The sequence below is a fragment of the Prionailurus viverrinus genome, chromosome B1 (assembly GCF_022837055.1).
Source record: "Prionailurus viverrinus isolate Anna chromosome B1, UM_Priviv_1.0, whole genome shotgun sequence".
Taxonomy (NCBI): Eukaryota; Metazoa; Chordata; class Mammalia; order Carnivora; family Felidae; genus Prionailurus; species Prionailurus viverrinus.
The window spans coordinates 491,958-503,715 of record NC_062564.1 but is presented as its reverse complement, the minus strand read 5'-3'; the positions used below and the strand labels follow the sequence as shown (position 1 = coordinate 503,715).

The following is an 11,758-nucleotide window of genomic DNA, read 5'->3' as shown; positions in this document are numbered from 1 at the left end:
TAATGTACTTTTACTATTTCATTTGTTTAAATCATTTGTCAAACTGGAATTTATTTTGGTATAAAGAGTGAAATGGAATTCAGCACAAACTACTGAACAGTCCGCTTCTCCCCAGTGATCTGAAGTGATGTTTTATGATACCAAGTCTCATATGTACTTGGATGTCTGTCTGGCAGAGAAACTACTTTAGTGGTATGTCATTTCTACAATAACAGGGAAAATTTTCCTGGGGATTTTCCTTGCTTAGAGGACTCAGCAGTCCCTCCCACCTCCTGCCAGCCAGCCTTCCTCTCCTCAGTTTCCTGGGGACCATAAAGCAGCCACCCCTGCGAGGCTGAGGTGGCTCCTAAGGGACTCTGCATGCATGACCCTTTCTCAGGGCACTACAGAGCCCACCTTACCTCATGCCTCTCCAGGTTTCAATGTTTAGGGTGAAGGGCAGAGGGCCTCCCAGGTGGGGGCACATGGCTGGTGATGAGGCACATTTATGCACCTAGAGCGGTCAGCTGTGAGGGGATGCTCCCTAAGCCTTCTCCACCCAGTCACATCTAAGAGCAACAAAGGGACACCTCAGGCCCCCACATACAGCCACCTTGTCCTCCTCTCCTTTCTTAGCATCTCCCCGTGATGTCTGTCCCAAGGATGCTGTCACACCCCTTCCTGGCCACAGAGGTCACCTCCTCCAGGGACATCACCTCTGGACACACCCAAAGCTGCCATGGCGGCCTTCTTCAGCTGGGCACTGCCCTATCCTTGAGGCTGGCATTTTTGGCTCCTCGTCTGGTGCTGTCTTACCCAGGGTGGGTGGACGCCCTGCGGGATGCATCCTCTAGTCAACGCATCACCCGGTTGTCCTAATCCATTTTGGAAATGAACGGGAAGAAGGCAGGCCCTCTCAACGCCCCTTCCCGAAGACAATTTCTTCACTCCAAAGACTAACTTTAGTTTCTTCTGCAAGAAGACTGCACAAACCCAAAAACGTCTTAAATTCTCAGAAAGCACACCTTCCAATTCCAGCTGGACTTCCCTTTCGGCACTGCCTGCACAAATACGTTATGAAAGGAACAATCTCACAGACAATATAACAAATACACTTGGACACAACTGACTCCTCCAAAATAGTACCAAAAGTTTAATGATATAAATTTGGCACCACGATTATTGGCAACATTCAAAGTGAATGCTTCATTTTCAGAGTGACTAAAAGGCTTTCCTTCAATGCAACGGTAGGAATGGGCTAAAACAAATGATAGTTACCACAGAATATGTACCGAAATTGAAACCGTTATGAAGATCAAATGTAACATGACATGGTTCAAGAATTGTGGAGTTCTTGAAAATGCAACATACACAAGCTTTTAATAAAATTATATTTAAGTGATTAATAAATTGTTAAATTAAGAAATCATTAAAACATTGTTTTGATTGTATTTAAAATATTTGAAGTTTCTCATGGCTAGACTCTAATGTAGCTAGGACTGTAATTCAGATTTCCTCAGTTCTGCCCAGTGTTTTGTCCTGGCACTAGATTGTCTCCCATTCACCTAGTAATAATAATAACTGGAATTATTTCATGAGAGATTAGGGTGTAGGAGTCTAGTAAATTAACAAGAACATCTCTAATAAATTTGAAATAATGATTTTGTTCTTAGGACGCTATACTGAGAAAATGTTTAACACAAAATTTCTGCAGAACACCAGCCCCACGAAATGCATTGGGGGAAAATGGCCTTCCAGGTCAAGGACACTTGATGATGCCTACTGCTATGTTCACATGTGTTACAGCACACATGGACACATTAGATGTTTCCAGAAATCCTGCAATAATGTTATTTAATGCTAGTTTATCCAAACTTGATTCACTGTAGAAGATTTTGCCTTAATACCTGTTACGATCCCATGAATCCTTATTTATAAACTCTGCTTTAAATTAACCTTTTAGCGGCACCTGGGTGGCTCAGTCAGGTAAGCATCTGACTCTTGGTTTTGGCTCAGGTCATGATCTCACAGTTTCATCAGTTCAAGCCCTGGGTCAGGCTCTGTGCTAACAGCATGGAGCCTACTTGGGATTCTCATTCTCTCTCTCTCTCTCTCTCTCTCTCTCTCTCTCTCTCTCTCTCTCCTTCTCTCACTGCCCCTCCCCTGCTCACACTGTCTCTGTCTCTCTCAAAATAAATGAGCTTAAAAATTTTTTAACAAAATAAAATAAAGTCTGTTTTAAAAAAATGCACTGAGGGGCTCCTGGGGGGCTCAGTCAGTTGAGCATCTGACTTCAACTCAGGTCATAATCTTGTGGTTTGAGCCCACGTCGGGCTCTGTGCTGACAGCTCAGAGCCTGGAGCCTGCTTCAGATTCTGTGTCTCCCTCTTTCTCTGCCCCTCCCCTGCTAGTGTTGTGTAACTATCTGAAAAATAAACAAACATTAAAAAACATTTTTAAAAATTAAAAATGCACCAAAGAGGCCAGAAATCTACAGAGCCAACGCAAAGTGATGCTCACGTAAGACCCAGGTATAATTGAGATGTGAAACATGATTGTTCTAGAGAAGCTGAGCTTCCAGAAGACACTTCTTATTGAGCACCTATTATATGCTTACCTGCTGCTCAGTCATATGCATTAGCTGCTATAACTACTAAGTAATCTAACAACAAAGTCACTGCTCTCAGGGTAGCATCAGTCTTATGGCAGTAAGCTAAAAAATTAATGTCAACAGAATGATGATATAAATAGGAGCATCTCCCAGAACAGGTACCGTGGAACACCTATTCTGGTGGTTATGCACAGCTGTTATTTGTGAAAGGGTCTGTGTAAGTTTGGGAAATGCCAGCTTGGCAAACATTAATGGGTATCTTTACTGAAAGATTTCTCCGAGTCCATGTGCATTTTAAATGTCTAAGAGGGTGACATAGTGAGCAATGTTTACCATCATGTTTGACCACAGGAAGAGTTCCTTGGGGAGACATTAGGGCAGATGCTTGTGTCCAGAATCAGCGCTAAGTTGGTGGTAGAGATTAATCAATTATTTGCATTCTAGCCAGGCTCCAGAGTGTAGGAGGTCTGGAGGAACAGACTGTGTCACTGAGAGGGTGTAGGTGGAGAAGGGAGCGAGCACAAGGTAGTAGGGTCTTCTGCTGCCAGCTGCAGAGCAAGGACAAGAAATCCCGGCACAGGTGCTAACTCTGTATGAGGCTGGAAGACAGTGGGGTGAGTAGACAGAAAAAAGAGACTGAGAGATTTTCAAAGGAACCAATCAATCTCACTGATGGATTTCCAGCATCAGTGGCAGCGTCTATGGCAGCATCTGGCACAAAGTAGGAATCTGAGTGAGTGGGTATAGGATTGAACTGAGCTCTAGAATAGTGGGGACCAACTCTGTAGACATGAGGAATATGGCCAGGGTCTCCTGGGATCCGGATGGCTGGAAAGAAGAAATGGTGGTCCATGTGGAAGAGGACATCATGAATATTTCCATTTCTTCTAAGGTAACATTTCCCTTCTATCAAGATCCACAATCATCTTACAAGAAGTTAGCTATTTCTGTGTCTTTCTGCCTTGAATAGGTTACTTTTCATTGAGTCCCAACCATGAAGTAGCACTGGCAGCCACATTACACATGCTTGAGATAACACTCTGAGGTTTACACTGTCTGATGGATCAGGACATTGAGGTTCAGGTGTTGTTAAGTCATCTTCCTGACCCTTAGTTAAGAGATAGAACTAGGATTTGGTGGTTGTTTTTTTGTTTTTTGTTTGTTTGTTTGTTTTTGTTTGTTTGTTTAGGATTTGAATTCATACAAATTAGATCCCAAAGCCTGTGGTCTTAACTGTGGTGTCATCTTAGCCAATGAGCCCTTTGGGGAAGGTTAAGGGCAGGGTCTGGCACCACATAGAACTCTGTTGGATTTTCCTATGAACCCTATGACATGGCTGGCACCGTGCCCTATGAGATCTGAATGCAGCCAGCGGTTACTGAAGAAATGAAGAAACCAAGCACATACATGGAACCATGTGCTCACAGGGTTTCCTTGAGGCTTTGGCACCAGTGGGTCTAGAGCACAGGGTATTTATAACTGGGAATTACTAGGAAATATTTCTGAATAATTATGAAAGCCCAATCTCAGAGTTTAGGTTTGATTCTTATTGCAGTTAAGCTAACAAATAATGTCAACAGAATGATATAAATATGAAAGAGGGAGTCATGAAAGAAAATGAAAAAGGGTGTGTCCAAGGTGGATCAGCTTGGGAAAGCTATGAAATAGGACTAGAGCTCAGAAAATATTCCCTGAAAGAAATGGTACATTAATGAATGGAGGTAGAACTTTTGGAGAGAAATGAACCTGTATGTAAGAGTAACCACGTGAAGGTAATGCTCGCTTCGGCAGCACATATTCTAAAATTGGAATGATACAGAGAAGATTAGCATGGCCCCTGCAAAAGGATGACACGCAAATTCATGAAGCTTCCACATTTTTTTGCTCTTCACAGATGACATGATGTTCTATATGGAAAACCCAAAAGATTCCACCAAAAAACTGCTAGAACTGATCCATGAATTTGGCAAAGTTGCAGGATATAAAATCAATGCACAGAAATCGGTTGCATTGTTATTCACCAACAATGAAGCAACAGAAAGAGAAATCAAGGAATGGATCCCATTTGCAGTTGCACCAAAAACCATAAAATACCTAGGAATAAATCTAGCCAAAGAGGTGAAAAATGTATACGCTGAAAACTACAGAAAGCTTATGAAAGAAATTAAAGAAGACACAAAAAAATGGAAAAAGATTCCATGCTCCTGGATAGGAAGAACAAATATGGTTAAAAGGTCAATACTGGGGCACCTGGGTGGCTCAGTCGGTTGAGCATCTGACTTTGGCTCAGGTCATGATCTCGCAGTTTATGAGTTCAAGCCCCGCGTTGAGCTCTGTGCTGACAGCTTGGACCCTGGAGCCTGCTTCGGATTCTGTGTCTCCTCCTCTCTCTGTCCCTTCCCCGCTCATGCCCTGTCTCTCTCTGTCTCTCAAAAATGAATAAACGTTAAAAAAAATTTTTTTTTAATTTAAAAAAAGGTCGATACTATCCAAAGCAATCTACATGTTCAATGCAATCCCTATCAAAATAATAACAGCATTCTTCACAGAGCTAGAACAAATAATCCTAAAATTTGTATGGAAACAGAAAAGCCCCCGAATAGCCAAAGCAATCTTGAAAAAGAAAACCAAAGCAGGAGGCATCACAATCCCAGACTTCAAGCTATACTACAAAGCTGTCATCAAGACAGTATGGGACTGGCACAAGAACAGACACTCAGATCAATGGAACAGAATAGAGAACCCAGAAATGGACCCACAAACGTATGGCCAACTTATCTTTGACAAAGCAGGAAAGAATATCCAATGGAATAAAGACGGTCTCTTCAGCAAGTGGTGATGGGAACACTGGACAGAGACCTGCAGAAGAATGAACCTGGACCACTTCCTTACACCATACACAAAAATAAACTCAAAATGGATGAAAGACCTTAATGTCAGACAGGAAGCCATCAAAATCCTCAAGGAGAAAGCAGGCAAAAACCTCTTTGATCTTGGCCTCAGCAACTCCTTACTCAACACATCTCCAGAGGTAAGGGAAACAAAAGCAAAAATGAACTACTGGAACCTCATCAAAATAAAAAGCTTCTGCACAGCAAAGGAAACAATCAGCAAAACTAAAAGGCAACTGACAGAATGGGAAAAGATATTTGCAAATGGCATATCAGATAAAGAGTTAGTATCCAAAATCTACAAAGATGTTATCAAACTCAACACCCAAAGAACAAATAATCCAGGGAAGAAATGGGCAAAAGACATGAATAGACACTTCTCCAAAGAAGACATCCAGATGGCCAACCGACACATGAAAAAAATGCTCAACATCACTCATCATCAGGGAAATACAAATCAAAACCACAAGGAGATACCAGCTGACACCTGTCAGAATGGCTAACATTAACAACTCAGGCAACAACACATGTTGGTGAGGATGCGGAGAAAGATGATCTCTTTTGCATTGTTGGTGGGAATGCAAGCTGGTGTGACCACTCTGGAAAACAGTATGGAGGTTCCTCAAAAAGCTAAAAATAGAACTACCCTACAACCCAGCAAGTGCACTACTAGGCATTTATCCAAGGGATCCAGGTGTGCTCTTTCGAAGGGACACATGCACCCCAACGTTTATAGCAGCACTATCAACAATAGCCAAAGTATGGAAAGAGCCCAGATGTCCATTGATGGATGAATGGATAAAGAAGATGTGGTGTATATATATGTGTGTGTGTGTATATACACACACACACACACACACACACACACACACACACACACACAATGCAGCATTACTTGGCAATCAAAAAGAAGGAAATTTTGCCATTTGCAACTACATGGATGGAACTAGAGGGTATTATGCTAAGCAAAATTAGTCAGAGAAAGACAAAAATCATATGACTTCACTCATACGAGGACTTTAAGACACAGAACAGATGAACACAAGGGAAGGGAAGCAAAAATAATATTAAAACATGGAGGAGGACAAAACATAAGAGACTCATAAATATGAAAAACAAACAGAGGGTTGCTGGAGGGGGTGTGGGAGGGGGGATGGGCTAAATGGGTAAGGGGCATTAAGGAATCTACTCCTGAATCATTATTGCCCTATATGCTAACTAACTTGCACATAAATTTTTAAAATTAAATCTAAAAAAAAGTAACCATTTGAGGGTACATTGCTTAAATGGGGTCTTCAGAATCCATGAAGTCCTTTGATACCTGCTCTGGGATCTCTACCTGCTTGAGAAACACATTTCTAGTGGAAAGATGAGGATTATCCCACATCTCTTAACTCATGCTCATGATGAGTTGTTGTTTTTTTTTTTTAACATTTATTTATTATTGAGAGACACAGAGCATGAGCAGGGGAGGGGGCAAGAGATGGAGAGACACAGAATCTGAAGCAGGCTCCAGGCTCTCAGCAGTCAGCACAAAGCCCGACGACGGGCTCAAACTCACATACCACGAGATCATGACCTGAGCCGAAGCTGGACGCTCAACCGACTGAGCTACCCAGGCACCCACCGCATGAGGAGTTATTTTTAAGTTGAATGCTAGGAAGAAAATACCTCTCCTCTGTGGTGTTATTTCACAATTAAAAGGTGTTTTCTTGAACTAGATGTTGGTCTCTCAGGTAAGAACTGCTCGGGGCCCTGGAATCTTTCAGGACTCTGACTTCTCAATTTGATGGCACTGGTCTAAGTGGCTGTCATAGCAATTCGGGCACCAGGGAGATAGAGCTGGAGAAACTACAGTCAGAACAGCGCCTGAAGGAAGATGTCAAAAAACACGTTGCTTTGCACTGAGCAGCCTGTGGGCCTGAGCACAGCGAGCTCTCACTGGGAACCGCCCTCGCCAGAAACACGCCCTCTCAGGGAGCCGCCCTCACCGGGAACCGCCCTTCCCAGGCACCGCCCTTGCCGGGAACAGGAACCGCCCACACCGGGAACCTGCCCTCCCCAGAAACACGCCCTCGCCAGGAACCGTGTGGCCAGAAACACCCTTCACCGGGAACTGCCCTCGCCAGAAACACGCCCTCACACGGAACCTCCCTCTACGAACCGCCCTCATGAGAAACACGCCATCACCGGGAACACGCCCTCGCCAGGAGCACCCTTCACCGGGAACAGCCTGCACCAGAAACACGCCCTCACAGGGAACCGCCTTTATCGGGAACCGCCCTTGCCAGAAACCACCCTCACTGGGAACCGCCCTCACCAGGAACCGCCCTCACCGGGAACCGCCCTCGCCAGAAACACGCCCTCACAGGGAACCGCCTTTATCGGGAACCGCCCTTGCTAGGAACCACCCTCACTGGGAACGGCCCTCACCGGGAACCGCCCTCACGAGAAACACACCTTCACGGGGAACTGCCCTCGCCAGGAACACACCCTTGCCAAAAACGCGTCCTCGCCAGGAACAGCCCTCAGGAGAAACACGCCTCCACCGAAAACCGCCCTCGCCAGAAACACCCTTCATCGGGAACCGCCCTTGCCGGGAACAGGAACCGCCCACACCGGGAACCTGCCCTCCCCAGAAACACGCCCTCGCCAGGAACCGTCCTCGCCAGAAACACCCTTCACCGGGAACCGCCCTCACCCGGAACGGCCCTCACCGGGAACCGCCCTTGCCAGAAACACGCCCTCACCGGGAACTGCCCTCACCAGGAACTGCCCTCACCAGAAACACACCCTCACAGGGAACCGCCTTTATCGGGAACTGCCCTTGCTAGGAACCACCCTCACTGGGAACCGCCCTCACCAGGAACGGCCCTCACCGGGAACCGCCCTCATGAGAAACACACCTTCACCGGGAACTGCCCTCGCCAGAAACACGCCCTCACAGGGAACCTCCCTCTACGAACCGCCCTCATGAGAAACACGCCATCACCGGGAACACGCCCTCGCCAGGAGCACCCTTCACCGGGAACCGCCCTCGCCAGAAACACGCCCTCACAGGGAACCGCCCTCATCAGGAACACGCCCTCTCTGGGAACAGCCCCCACCAGAAACGCACCCTCACCAGGAACCGCCCTTATCGGGAACCGCCCTTACCAGGAACCACCCTCACTGGGAACCCGCCCTCACTGGGTACCGCCCAGCCCTCTGCTCTGCTGGGACTATTTTGCCAGAAGAGAGGTATGGGTAGTCTCTCTCCACTGCTCCATTGTCTTCTGAACCCACAACAGAAACAAAGCCCTTAACTTGTCTATGACATATACAGTTCAAGAGGGAAAGGCTTACACGGAAACAGAAAAGACTGAGCTTTGACATCATTCTCCTCCTTTTAAGCCTCACAATGTATCTCTAGTGGATTGAAGTTGTTCACCTTCTTTGACATTAGCTAAGGATGTGGTGAGACCCTGCTGTAAAACGAATGTAGTCTCATTCAAAAGCAAAGGTATATGATGATTTTGGTGGGTCTCACCCCGTATCGCAATTCAATAGTTGGTCAACACAAGAGGGATGCAAGGAGAAAAATTATACTTGTAACTCTAGCATTAGGAAGGAAACTTCTGAATAGAAGACCCTAGCTCTACAGATGTGTGTGTCTACTCTTTTTATAGGTAGTTTTAAGAAGAATGCATTGATTCCGGGACATGGTCTTATAAACCGTCCAAGACTATTTATTCCTTCATTTAAGACAGGTGCATTTTCCCATTTGGGGTGTGACAAACTGTGGTGTTCACTCATTGTATTTTCCCTCTGGTCTCTCTTTTCCTTGTTTTTGAAGACTCTCCAAAGATGAAACGGCCTGATATGTAAAAGGTCTCCTCTCTGAGAAGACTAGCTGTGAGAAACACATATCCATTTCCAATGACTTCAAAATGGCTCATAAAGATGGAGTGATGAATGGGAGCAGCAAGGAAGGGGCTGATACAAAACAGTGTTAGTGTGTCCACTTGGAGAAACACACGCATTTTTTACTGATGGCCATTTTTGTACAGCCTCATTCGTGGTAGTGATTCATCACATACCCAAACCAGTCTGCAATCACTCATCACGGGCCATCTTCCCTGAAAAGTGATTATCTGGAGATTTAAAACCCAGTGTTCTGTGCCAAATGGGCTGAAAAACCTTTAGATGAGGATCCTGATTTGGAGACTCTTCTGAAGCAGTGGTTTGTGGCAGTGGTGCCCAGAGGCTGGGCCTTGAGGCCACCCTCACTCTGGGGCCAGTGGGCACTCCCACTCCTGGGAGGGCTGGCCGTGATAGTCCATTCATGTGTGGCATCTTTAACCTAAGGCAACCCCCACCCTTATTCTTTAATAGTCTTTCCAAGTATCAGTCAGCAGACAGCTCTGCTGTGCACTCAGCTTGGGCTGTCAGCAAATAATAAACAGTGTAGATCTAAACATAGAAGGAACAGGGTTTCTTTTCCATGGAGATCCAGATCTATGCATGTGTCTGTCACCTGCTTCTTCAAGAGCTGCTACCGCACCCTGCTGGCTCCTCACGCTATCTGTCCCTGGGACAGCCGGGTCCCTCTGGCTGTCAAAGTCCTCATGCTACACTGATAAGATTTTTTACTTAAACATTTAAAAAGTAGAAGTCAGAGAATGCAGGACATAAATGACCATCTGAGAAACAGCATTTTCTCTCCTGTGTGCCCTTCTGCTTTTCCCTTTGGTCCTAGAACATTCAGGAATTCAGGAGGATCCAGGAAGGCTCAGAGTCACAGGCAACAGGGACACCCTGCTGCTCTTCTTCACGTCATGAACAAGAGATGAGTCAGACTGTGGGCTATTCTAGGTCTGCACATCTTGGATTGTAGGTGGTTCTAAATCTGTCCCAGGTTCTCATCCCAGCCTTGGAATTCTACCCTTCAGAAGCAGGCCAGGGACTGCACCTCTGTAAACAGAGGTGGTCCCATCCTTTATTTTTTAAAAAATTTTTAACGTTTATTTATTTTTGAGAGAGAGAGAGAGAGAGAGAGAGAGAGAGAGAGAGAGAGAGAGACAGAGCACAAGTGGGGGAGGGACAGAGGGAGAGAGGGAGACACACAATCCAAAGCAGGCTCCAGGCTCTGAGCTGTCAGCACTGAGCCCAACACGGGGCTTGAACCCATGAACTGTGAGATCACAACCTGAGAGGTTGGACGTTCAACCGAATGAGCCACCAAGGCGCCCCAAGATGGCCCCATCCTTGACAGTGAGTCTGTGCTTAGTGAATCCAAGACTCTGAGAGACTGAAATTTTATGAGATTTTCACAGTTAAAGATGCTGAGAAGTGCCTTGCTCAGTGACTACACAGTTGGAAACAAGACATTACATCCTTTCGAATGACAATATTTGTCCAAATAAAGCACCACACCTTCAATGGAATAAAGACACAGAAATACTTTTAGAATAATGGTTTATCCATGGACAAATTCCTTGAATGAGACAAAGTATCCAACACAATTACCTACCAGAGATTTCTTACAAAGAAGAGGTATAGGAGGGGTAAATATGGTAGAACAGCATGGAAGGTTTTTTTTGCATCTTATGTCCATGAAATACAGCCAGATCAATAGTAAACTATCCTGCACACCTAGAAAACTGATTTGAAGATTAACACAACAATCTCCCCAACAGTTCTGAACCACAGAACTTTCCAGGTATGCAGCATGGAGAAATAAAGTGAGGGAGAGAGAAGCTATGGAGGGCAGGGAGCTGTTTTTGCTTGCAGAGAGAGGATGGAGACTGGGATGGGGGGAGAGTATGGGAAAAGCACCCCCTCCCCCAAAAGGAGCTGGAGAGAAGGTGTGAAAGAGGAAACAGCCACAGGGACTGAACAAAAAAAAAGGAGAAAGGAGAAGGTTTCAATTCCATTAATACTCTATAAACAGGGGGAGTGAAGAGTCTGAAACATCACAGCTCAATACTTGGCGATGCTCTGGTGGGAAGGGCGAATCCCCAGGAGCAGAGTGAGGTCTAAGGGTCCTTGGGTCACACAGGGAGAAGTGGTTCCCCTGATGGAAGTACATTTGGTAGAGGCTGTGCAGTCACCCCACAGGCAAAGGTCCCAGCAGACCCTGGAGAACAGCCACATTTGCTGGTGCTGGAACAAGGATGTTAAGGGGGAAGCCTGGTGCCAGGTGTGTGTTGATAGTCCATAATCCCTGAAATGCTGCTGCTACACAATCACGTGAACTTTTTCTGGGGCTGGCTGGCACCCATCTACAAGCTCTCAG

At 45.6% G+C, this 11,758-nt stretch overlaps 1 non-coding gene across 1 annotated transcript; it reads left to right on the top strand.

Annotated features, from left to right (window-relative positions):
• The first annotated feature begins 4,365 nt into the window (after positions 1–4,365).
• Positions 4,366–4,472, top strand: LOC125164984 (U6 spliceosomal RNA). The gene has a single exon (XR_007151893.1). It is a non-coding gene; the product is annotated as a U6 spliceosomal RNA (small nuclear RNA).
• The last annotated feature ends 7,286 nt before the right edge of the window (positions 4,473–11,758 follow it).